This window comes from Epinephelus lanceolatus, chromosome 4, assembly GCF_041903045.1.
Source record: "Epinephelus lanceolatus isolate andai-2023 chromosome 4, ASM4190304v1, whole genome shotgun sequence".
NCBI lineage: Eukaryota > Metazoa > Chordata > Actinopteri > Perciformes > Serranidae > Epinephelus > Epinephelus lanceolatus.
The window spans coordinates 19,365,237-19,376,776 of record NC_135737.1 but is presented as its reverse complement, the minus strand read 5'-3'; the positions used below and the strand labels follow the sequence as shown (position 1 = coordinate 19,376,776).

Below are 11,540 nucleotides of genomic sequence, written 5' to 3'. Positions count from 1 at the left end.
AAACACAACTTATATAGTATAGGCCAAGGTCACAGTGTATAAACTGTAAGTATTTATTGGTAAAACAGTTGTCCTTTTAGTACGTGTAACATATTAATTCATAACAAGGTTATTTGCTACACAGATCTATAATAAGCTGCATTTATGAGGCAAAGACCTGTTAAATCCAGTCATGTAAAATATGCAAATACATGAATTTAAAAAAGGTGTTCAGTTTAAGCTGTAGTTTAAGTTTTTCATACCTCAGGGTTAATGTTTTGTTGACATTATATTCATCATAGCAGTAAAATCACAGTCACAAAACATTTTAAATCTTAAGTACGTAGAAACTAGATCAAAGCCATTCTCAGTACTTTTTTGTTATACAAGCCAAAGAAAGCATACTTTTTCAGTTCAAGAAAAAACTTTTCATCCCTGAGGCCATAAATGAGAGGACTGAGACATCGTGGAACGAGACTAAACATTATGTAGTTAAAGTACCTGACACTGATGAATAAGCTGAAATTAATCTGAAGTACAGCAGCTTCTATGAATGGACACCACAGCTGGATGAGACAGAGCAGCAGCTGGAAAGCATGAAGAATTACTGTTCTGAGCCCTTTCCGTGTTGACTTTTTATTCTCTCCTGATGCAGTTTTGGCCACTTTCATTATTTTAACATAGGAGAATACAATAGGAATACACATAATCAAGAAGTAAATCTGATGTACAGCTGACCTAATATGATCCTGCCATCTGAACAACATGAATATCTCTATAGAGCATACACTGTGTTGTTCATAAAAGCTTAGAGAAGCTGATGCAAAGAAGTTGGAGAAGACAACAATACAGGGTACAGAGCTGAGGCCGTGAATGATGAGGATACAGTTTATAGCACTGCGTGTGGAGCACAACTCTGCATGGCGCAGGGGCATGCATATGGCCACATAGCGCTCCAGGGTCATTGCTGTCAGAGTAACTGGTGTGAGCATCATATACATAAATACCAGAACAGTGATGATGATGCATAACCAAACATGCATGGTAATTTGAAAAAAGGTCAAGATAAGAAGGACATCAGACATTAATAATACAAAGCTATCAGACAGTAGTGTGACAGCATATAAGATGTAACGTGTAGTTGTGTAGAAGAACTCCTTTTTAAAAAAGGTCACAATGAGCAAAAGGTTGATGCAAAGAAAAATCATCACTAGGAGCTGCACAATAATGACCCGGTAACTGTACTGCAGCTGTAAAGACTCACCACCAATCGATGAGTTGTTATAGGTCATATCTGTTTTCTTTTTATGATTTATCTTTTTATTGCTTTTTCAGCATTAGAACAAACAGTGCATTACAGATGTACAAACAACATTCAAAATTAAAAGATCAAATAATAACAAGTTAAAAAGAAAAGGACATGCACATTTATCTTGGCAGTCTGTAACACAGGCTGTCATGCAACCTTTAAACCATATCATGTCACATCTTACGTTCATCCACTCAGTATAAACACATCAATGCACACAGAGCAAGGATAGGACACAGAGATATCAACTGACATGTTAATCATCTTTACCGATCATCTCCAGATAGAGGGCCACATTTGTTTTCTAAGTAAACACACAAGTTTTTAAGGTACTGATATAAGTCAGTTCAAATGTCATTTTGTGATCCAATAGTGTCAATAGAAAATTCAATTTTTTACAAAATGATAAAAACTCAATGTCAAGCTTCTAATAAGGATGCTGGTTTAAATAGAGCAGGTCACCACACCCTCCATGGTGTTCAAACAACGAATGTCTTCTGTGGAGCTCACTGCAGCCTTCTGAGAGAGGGCTGTGCAGTGTGAATTTAAAGATTACACCATCCAAAAATAACAGCAAATGAAACTTTTCTCACCAGTGTCATCACAGTCCGTTCTCATTAGGTTGTCAAATACCAACACTTTTACACGCCCCTCGGTGTGTGATCCAGACACTGAAGGCACCATTTTGACATCTTTGTGGGCCACACCGGTCTTTCAGCTAACTCCAGTATAATCCCATTTGTGTCAATATTTCATGCTCAAAGCAACAGACATATTATAAAGAGTGAGAAAGTCTGTCTAGGGCAGGTGGGGGCAGTGTGGATGGGTCAAATTGACACAGACCTGCAGCCAGGAGACCACTGTTGGTGTCACGTTTGAGCCCAAAAGTCAGTGCTGTTGTAACATGGAGTCAGTGCTTTTTTAACTTAGGTCTGTCCGTGATGTACTGATGTCGTGACATATTCACAACATTTCGTACTTACTCTAACCCAAAACAGGATGTTCTGCTTACCTTGAATAATGGTCAAAGTGTTTTTGTAGTAGAACACTATAATGTTACAGTGAAACTGACCTTTGACCTTTTGGATATAAACTGTGATCACTTCATCATTTTATTTCATTTAACATTTCTGTGAAATATGTCATAATAAGCATATGAATTCTTGAGTTATGACCAAAAATATGTTTTATGAGGTCACAGTGGCCTTGACCTTTGAGCTTGAACTACAAAATGCAAATTAGTTCATCTTGAGTCCAAGGGGACGTGTTTGCCAAATTTGAGGAAATTCCATTAAGACCCTCTTGAGATAACGTGTTTATGACAATGAGATGAACGTAAGGTCACTGTGACTTTGACCTTTGACCACCAAAATCTATTCAGTTTATCATTGAGTCCAGGTGGACGTTTGCTCCAAATATGAAGATGTTCCCTCAAGGTGTTCTTGATATATAGCGTTCACAAGAATGGGACAGACAGCTGACTGGTTGGACAACACAAAAAACATAATGTCTCTGGCCATGGCTGTCGCTGCGTTAGCATATGGAAAGATAGTGCCCACTGCCCACCTTCCAGTCCCCACTGGTTAGTTTACATTATCCTTGCCTGCTCTGCACTGTGCACCAGCTGGGTTGGACAGGAGCTTGCTAGCAATGCCACTTGCTCGCGGTCACCACTGATAATGGCAGTCTTCCCCCAGGAAGCTCCAGTGAGTAAGCAACTTTAATTAAAGCCACAAAACCCCTTCAGCCTTGTAAACTATGTTGGCACCACTAGCCGTGCTAAAACTGCTGACGGTACTCTCAGAACTAACATAGTTAACGCTGCTAGAGGGCAACCTGTGGAAAAGTGAAGGGTGGGCACTCATCTTTCAGTCAAACTATACCCTGGTATACCATAATACAGTTATACCGCCAAAACCTTATCCATGGTCTTGATGTGCTCAACTTCTTATATAAAGACAATGGATGAAAACACACTTTAATTTGAATTTTCTTTTGCAGATGTTCTGTAAAAGCAGTTATAATTTGCACTACAAGTGAATGGAAACCTGCATGGCTTATGTGTTAAGATCACTCCACTGATGAAGCACTGCGCTGTATTTTTGTGGGAAAATGCTGTGGTCTTACCAGAACATTGGAGAATATATTGGTACCAAACATGATTTAGACCACCACCCTGTTCCTCTTGACCAGTCGCACTCTGTACACGACATCCAACAGTTTTTCCATAACACTACAAGGTCCGACCCACTGACTCAGTTTGGGGGAAAGGCCCTTCTTCCTTTCGGGGATGTGGACCCACATCTGCGCTCCAGAGGCAAAGTCCTCCCCTCTGCAGCGAGACCCATAGGCCTGTGTCTGTTGGGACCCTGCATCTGAGAGGGCCTGCCTGGACAGTTTGTGCACCTCCCGGAGCCATTTTGGAGATCTGGGGGTGTAGTGGTGTGGTCTGGGTCTTCTTAATGCCCAGCCACTGACACACCTCACCGAACTCTCCAGCCTCAAAGTTCCGCTGTGTTATTCTTCAGGCACACTGAAATGACAGAACATCTCTTTGACCAGGTGCTCAGCGGTGGTGGTAGCACTCTGATCAGGGGCCGCATAAGCCTCAGGCCACTTGGTGAAGTAGTCCATTGCCACGAGGACATAGCGGCTCTCCTGGTCAGTCATAGGGAAAGGGCCCAGGATGTCTACACCCATAGGCTCGATGGGGGCCCCCATCTGTTACTGCTGCAAGGGAGCATGTGAGTGCTGGGTCAGTCCCTTCTGGGCAATGCAGGATTCACACTGGTGCACGTAGAGCTCAACATCTTGGTGACACCCAGGCCAGTAGAAGCAGTACCAGTGTTGGTGAGGGGTCTTGGTGACTCAAAAGTGGCCTGCCCCCACTGAGCCATCGACAAGATGGAGCACTCTGGGGCGCAGCTGGCGAGGTGCCAGGAGTTGGAGGATGTCACGGTTGCCTCTGAGGGCCTGCCAGCAGCAATGAAGGGGGCCATCATGGCTGGTGAGGCTGGACCACTGGGAGTAGAGGGCCTTAGTTTCAGCATCCAGGGGTGATACTGTTGGCCATGCTGGTTGTTGCCTGTCTTTACCCAGTCCTCAATAGGGGAGGACAGGATCTTGGCTCTGGTCATGCTGGAGCCGTATTGGATCGATGGTCTTGAAGCTGTGATCATGGGCTGTGGGTGATGCGTGGGGACCACCACTGCTACTGTCTGGAGGAGTGTTGTTATTGTCTGCTGCAGGGTCTCGCAAAGCTGCTACCACCAGGGCTGTGGCAATCTGTTCCTCCACGTACTGGCAGTACCGGCATTCCTCTTCTTCATAGGCACATCGAGACGGTGCGTCTGCATTGGCGTGAAGTCGGCCGACTCAGTGGCAGATCTCAAAGTCGTAGTCCTGTAGTGTCTCCAGCTACAGGGCCAGCTGCTCTTCAGGTTCTTTAAAGTTGAGGTGCCAGGCGAGGAATGCATGATCAGTCCGCAGCAAAAACCTCTGCCCGTAGAGGTCTGGTCGAAAGTGGCGGAGACCCAGGACGACAGCCAGCGGCTCTCAATGGCTGATGCAGTAGTTCCTCTCTGATCAACTGAGGGAGTGGCTGAAGTAGGCAATAACCTGCTCACCTTGTTCTCCATCCTGGGACAGCACTGTGCTGAGGTCCACATTGCCCGCCTCAGTGTCCACAATGAAAGGTCGCTGGAGGTCTGGGTAGGCCAGCCCATGGTCCTCAATGAGAGCTGACCAGACCTGCATGAAAGAGTGGGCACAATCTTCCCCACAGCGAAATGCCTGTCGTTTTTGTGTCAGCCAGTGTAGTGGGCTGTCGATGGTGTTGAGGTCCTTGATGAACCTCCGATTATAGGAGGATAGGCCCAAGAACCTCCGCAGTTCTCCAACATCACAAAGGACCAGCCAGTCCCTCACTGCAGCCACCTTTGCTGGGTTGGTGGACACTCCTGCTGCACTGACAACATGACCCAAGAAGGACATCTCTCACTGGAACATGTGACACTTTTTGGGATGAAGGCACAGGCCTGACGGCTGGCCTGGAAGAATTCCCTCAGATTGGCTAGTGGACTGTACTGTAAAGTCTGCAGCATGGGCAAGGAGGTCATCCAAGTAAACAAGGCAGCGGCTCCGGGGAATGTCAGCCAAGACCCTCTCCATGAGGTGCTCGAACATGGCCAGCGCATTGCATAATGCCTCTTGCTGTCACTGCATTAGCATACGGAAAGATAGTGCTCACTGCCCACCCTCTGGTACTTACTTACTTACTCCTCTTCATCCCCTATGGGACATAAGGCTTCAATGAGCTCTCTCCATTGTATAGTTCTATGGCAGGTGGTTTTGGGCCTCCCAGGTCTTTTTTCGCCTGGTGGTGTCCATCTTAAGGCAACTTTTGTGATCCGATCCTGCTCCATTCTCAACACCACCCTCTGGTGAGTTTACATTATCCTGGCTGCTCTGCACTGTGCACTAGCTGGGTTGACCAGGAGCTAGCTAGCAATGTTGCTCATTCGCAGTTTCCACTGGTAATGCCAGTCTCCACAGGGGATGCTCCACTGAGTATGCGACTTCAATTAGAGCCACAAAAACACCCTTCAGCATTGTAAACTATGGTGGCACCACTAGCTATGTTAAAACTGCTAATGGTGCTAACAGAGTTAACTGAAGAAACTGAAGGGAGGGCACTCTTTTATACTTTAGTCAAACTCAACAGAAACAAAATAAAACTCACGAAAACTCACGTGGAGCGAGACATGGAGTCAGTGCTTTTTTAACTTACGTCTGACCGTGATGTACTAATGTCGTGACATATTCACAACATTTCGTACTTACTCTAACCCAAAACAGGATGTTCTGCTTACCTTGAATAATGGTCAAAGTGTTTTTGTAGTAGAACACGATGATGTTACAGTGAAGCTGACCTTTGACCTTTTGGATATAAACTGTGATTACTTCCTCATTTCATTACATTTAACATTTCTGTGAAATATGTCATAATAAGCATATGAATTCTTGAATCTCGTTTAATCTGGGCAGACAGTCTCAAAATGTACAAGAGGGGCCTCCGCAATGCCAGAGCAAACTATTACTCAGCATTAATAGAAGAAAACAAAAATAACCCCAGGTTTCTTTTCAGCACTGTAGCCAGGCTGACTGAGAGTCAAAGCTCTATTGAGCCTTGTATTCCTTTAGCCCTTAGCAGTAATGATTTTATGAGCTTTTTTAATGACAAAATTCTAACTATTAGAGGCAAAATTCATGACCTCCTGTCCTCAGATAGTACCTATCTAACCTCAAACACAGCTGTAAGACCTAATATATATTTAGATTGCTTCTCCCTGATTTCTCTTCAAGAATTGACCGCAGTGATTTCTTCATCTAAATCATCAACGTGCCTCTTAGACCCCATCCCAACTAGGCTACTTAAGGAGGTCTTACCTTTAGTTAACACTCATATATTAGATATGATCAATATATCCTTATTAACAGGCTATGTACCACAGTCTTTTAAGGTAGCTGTAATTAAACCTCTCCTAAAAAAACCCACCCTGGATCCAGAGGTGTTAGCCAACTATAGACCAACATCTAATCTTCCCTTTCTTTCAAAGATCCTTGAGAAAGTAGTCGCAGACCAGCTGTGTGATTTTCTCCATGATAATAATTTATTTGAGGAATTTCAGTCAGGATTTAGAGTGCATCATAGCACTGAGACAGCACTAGTTAAAATTACAAATGACCTTCTGATTGCTTCAGACAAAGGACTCATCTCTGTACTTGTTTTATTAGATCTTAGTGCAGCGTTTGACACAATTGACCATCAAATTCTGCTACAGAGACTGGAACACTTAATTGGCCTAAAAGGTTCTGCACTAAGCTGGTTTAAATCTTATTTATCTGATCGTTTTCAGTTTGTTCACGTTCATAATGAGTCATCCTTACGTACTAAAGTTTGTTTTGGAGTTCCGCAAGGTTCTGTGCTCAGACCAATCCTATTTACTCTATATATGCTTCCTTTAGGTAACATCATTAGAAATCACTCGGTAAATTTCCATTGTTATGCGGATGATACACAGTTGTATTTATCTATGAAGCCAGAAGAAAGTAATCAATTAACTAAACTTCATAATTGACTTAAAGAGATAAAAACCTGGATGAGCACCAATTTCCTGATGTTAAATTCAGACAAAACTGAAGTTATTGTTCTTGGCCCGAAACAACTCGGAGACTCTTTATCTGATGACATAGTTTCTCTAGATGGCATTGCTCTGGTCTCTAGCACTACCGTAAGAAACCTCAGAATAACATTTGATCAAGATTTGTCTTTTAATTCTCATTTAAAACAAACCTCACAGACTGCATTTTTTCATCTGCGTAATATTGCGAAAATTAGGCCTATCCTGACCCGAAAAGATGCATAAAAATTGGTCCACGCTTTTGTTACCTCAAGGCTGGATTACTGTAACTCTCTATTATCAGGTAGCTCTAGTAAGTCCTTAAAAACTCTCCAGCTAATTCAGAATGCAGCAGCATGTGTACTAACAGGAACTAATAAACGAGATCATATTTCTCCTGTTTTAGCTTCTCTGCACTGGCTCCCTGTAAAATCCAGAACTGAATTTAAAATCCTACTGTTAACTTATAAAGCTCTAAATGGTCAGGCTCCGTTATATCTTAGAGAGCTCATAGTGCCATATTATCCCACCAGAACTCTGCGCTCGGAGAATGCAGGGTTACTCGTGGTCCCTAAAGTCTCCAAAAGTAGATCAGGAACCAGAGCCTTCAGCTATCAGGCTCCTCTTCTGCGGAATCATCTTCCTGTTGCGGTCCGGGAGGCAGACACCGTCTCCACATTTAAGACTAGACTTAAGACTTTCCTCTTTGATAAAGCTTATAGTTAGGGCTGGCTCAGGCTTGCCTTGTACCAGCCCCTAGTTAGGCTGACTTAGGCCTAGTCTGCCGGAGGACCCTCCTATAATACACCAGGCACCTTTGCTCCCTCTCTCTCTCTCTCTCTCTCTCTCTCTCTCTCTTGTGTCCTATTACTGCATCTTGCTAACTCGGCCATTCTGGATGTCACTAACTCGGCTTCTTCTCCGGAGCCTTTGTGCTCCACTGTCTCTCAGGTTAACTCGTATTGCAGCGGTGCCTGGATAGTGTGACATGTGTGGTTGTGCTGCTGCCGTGGTCCTGCCAGATGCCTCCTGCTGCTGCTGTTATCATTAGTCATACTTCTACTGTTATTATACACATATGATTATTGTCACACATGTATACTATCAGATATTAATATATGATTATTAATTAAAATACTATTACTTTCATTAATGTTGTTGTAAGCTACTGTCATTACCGTCTGTCCTGCATCTCTCTCTCTCTCTCTCTCTCTCTGTCTCTGTCTCTCTCTCTCTGTCTGTCTCATTGTGTCATATGGTTTACTGTTAATTTATTATGTTGATCTGTTCTGTATGACATCTATTGCTCGTCTGTCCGTCCTGGAAGAGGGATCCCTCCTCAGTTGCTCTTCCTGAGGTTTCTACCATTTTTTTTCCCCGTTAAAGGGTTTTTTGGGAGTTTTTCCTTATCCGCTGTGAGGGTCCAAAGGACAGAGGGATGTCGTATGCTGTAAAGCCCTGTGAGGCAAATTGTGATTTGTGATATTGGGCTTTATAAATAAAATTGATTGATTGATTGATTGATTGAGTTATGACCAAAAACATGTTTTCTGATGTCACAGTGGCCTTGACCTTTGAGCTTGAACTACAAAATGCAAATCAGTTCATCTTGAGTCCAAGGGGACGTGTTTGACAAATTTAAGGAAATTCCCTCAAGTCATTTCATGAGATATAACATTCACGAGAATCACGGGGTCACAGTGACCTTGACCTTTGACACTAAAATATTTCATCATTGAATCCAAGTGTATGTTTTGCCAAATTTGAGGAAATTCCATTAAGGCCCTCTTGAGATAACGTGTTTATGACAATGAGATGAACGTAAGGTCACTGTGACTTTGACCTTTGACCATCAAAATCTATTCAGTTTATCATTGAGTCCAGGTGGACGTTTGTTCCAAATATGAAGATGTTCCCTCAAGGTGTTCTTGATATATAGCGTTCACAAGAATGGAACAGACAGCTGACTGGTTGGACAACACAAAAAACATAATGTCTCTGGCCATGGCTGCATACGGAAAGATAGTGCCCACTGCCCACCTTCCAGTCTCCACTGGTTAGTTTACATTATCCTTGTCTGCTCTGCACTGTGCACCAGCTGGGTTGGACAGAAGCTTGCTAGCAATGCCGCTTGCTTGCGGTCACCACTGGTAATGGCAGTCTTCCCCCAGGAAGCTCCAGTGAGTAAGCAACTTTAATTAAAGCCACAAAACCCCTTCAGCATTGTAAACTATGGTGGCACCACTAGCCGTGCTAAAACTGCTGACGGTGCTATCAGAGCTAACATAGTTAACGCTGCTAGAGGGCAACCTGGGGGAAACAGAAGGCTGGGCACTCTTATATCTTTCAGTCAAACTATACCCTGGTATACCATAATACAGTCATACCGCCAAAACCTTATCCATTGTCTTGATGTGCTCAACTTCTTCTATTCATATAAAGACAATGGATGAAAACACACATTCATTTGAATTTTCTTTTGCAGATGTTCTGTAAAAGCAGTTATAGTTTGCACTACAAGTGAATGGAAACCTGCATGGCTTACGTGTTAAGATCACTCCACTGATGAAGCACTGCGCTGTATTTTTGTGGGAAAATGCTGTGGTCTTATCAGAACATTGGAGAATATATTGGTACCAAACATGATTTAGAAGAAAAACAGGCCAAATAGTATTGTTACAGAGCTGGTGTCTTTTATAGTGTTGTGTGTATGTTTTTGGAAATCTTGACCATGGTATGAATCAGATGACGAGATAAGTGGTGAGAACTGTGAAACCATAAATTGGATTTAAAAATGCAAAACACAACTTATATAGTATAGGCCAAGGTCACAGTGTATAAACTGTAAGTATTTATTGGTAAAACAGTTGTCCTTTTAGTACGTGTAACATATTAATTCATAACAAGGTTATTTGCTACACAGATCTATAATAAGCTGCATTTATGAGGCAAAGACCTGTTAAATCCAGTCATGTAAAATATGCAAATACATGAATTTAAAAAAGGTGTTCAGTTTAAGCTGTAGTTTAAGTTTTTCATACCTCAGGGTTAATGGTTTGTTGACATTATATTCATCATAGCAGTAAAATCACAGTCACAAAACATTTTAAATCTTAAGTACGTAGAAACTAGATTAAAGCCATTCTCAGTACTTTTTTGTTATACAAGCCAAAGAAAGCATACTTTTTCAGTTCAAGAAAAAACTTTTCATCCCTGAGGCCATAAATGAGAGGACTGAGACATCGTGGAACGAGACTAAACATTATGTAGTTAAAGTACCTGACACTGATGAATAAGCTGAAATTAATCTGAGGTACAGCAGCTTCTATGAATGGACACCACAGCTGGATGAGACAGAGCAGCAGCTGGAAAGCATGAAGAATTACTGTTCTGAGCCCTTTCCGTGTTGACTTTTTATTCTCTCCTGATGCAGTTTTGGCCACTTTCATTATTTTAACATAGGAGAATACAATAGGAATACACATAATCAAGAAGTAAATCTGATGTACAGCTGACCTAATATGATCCTGCCATCTGAACAACATGAATATCTCTATAGAGCATACACTGTGTTGTTCATAAAAGCTTAGAGAAGCTGATGCAAAGAAGTTGGAGAAGACAACAATACAGGGTACAGAGCTGAGGCCGTGAATGATGAGGATACAGTTTATAGCACTGCGTGTGGAGCACAACTCTCCATGGCGCAGGGGCATGCATATGGCCACATAGCGCTCCAGGGTCATTGCTGTCAGAGTAACTGGTGTGAGCATCATATACATAAATACCAGAACAGTGATGATGATGCATAACCAAACATGCATGGTAATTTGAAAAAAGGTCAAGATAAGAAGGACATCAGACATTAATAATACAAAGCTATCAGACAGTAGTGTGACAGCATATAAGATGTAACGTGTAGTTGTGTAGAAGAACTCCTTTTTAAAAAAGGTCACAATGAGCAAAAGGTTGATGCAAAGAAAAATCATCACTAGGAGCTGCACAATAATGACCCGGTAACTGTACTGCAGCTGTAAAGACTCACCACCAATCGATGAGTTGTTATAGGTCAT

General features: G+C 42.4%; 2 pseudogenes; both read right to left on the bottom strand.

Annotated features, from left to right (window-relative positions):
• Positions 1-329: 329 nt before the first annotated feature.
• On the bottom strand, positions 330-1,271 carry LOC144462677 (odorant receptor 131-2 pseudogene; annotated as a pseudogene).
• A 9,327-nt stretch (positions 1,272-10,598) lies between these two features.
• LOC144462676 (odorant receptor 131-2 pseudogene) lies at positions 10,599-11,540 on the bottom strand (annotated as a pseudogene).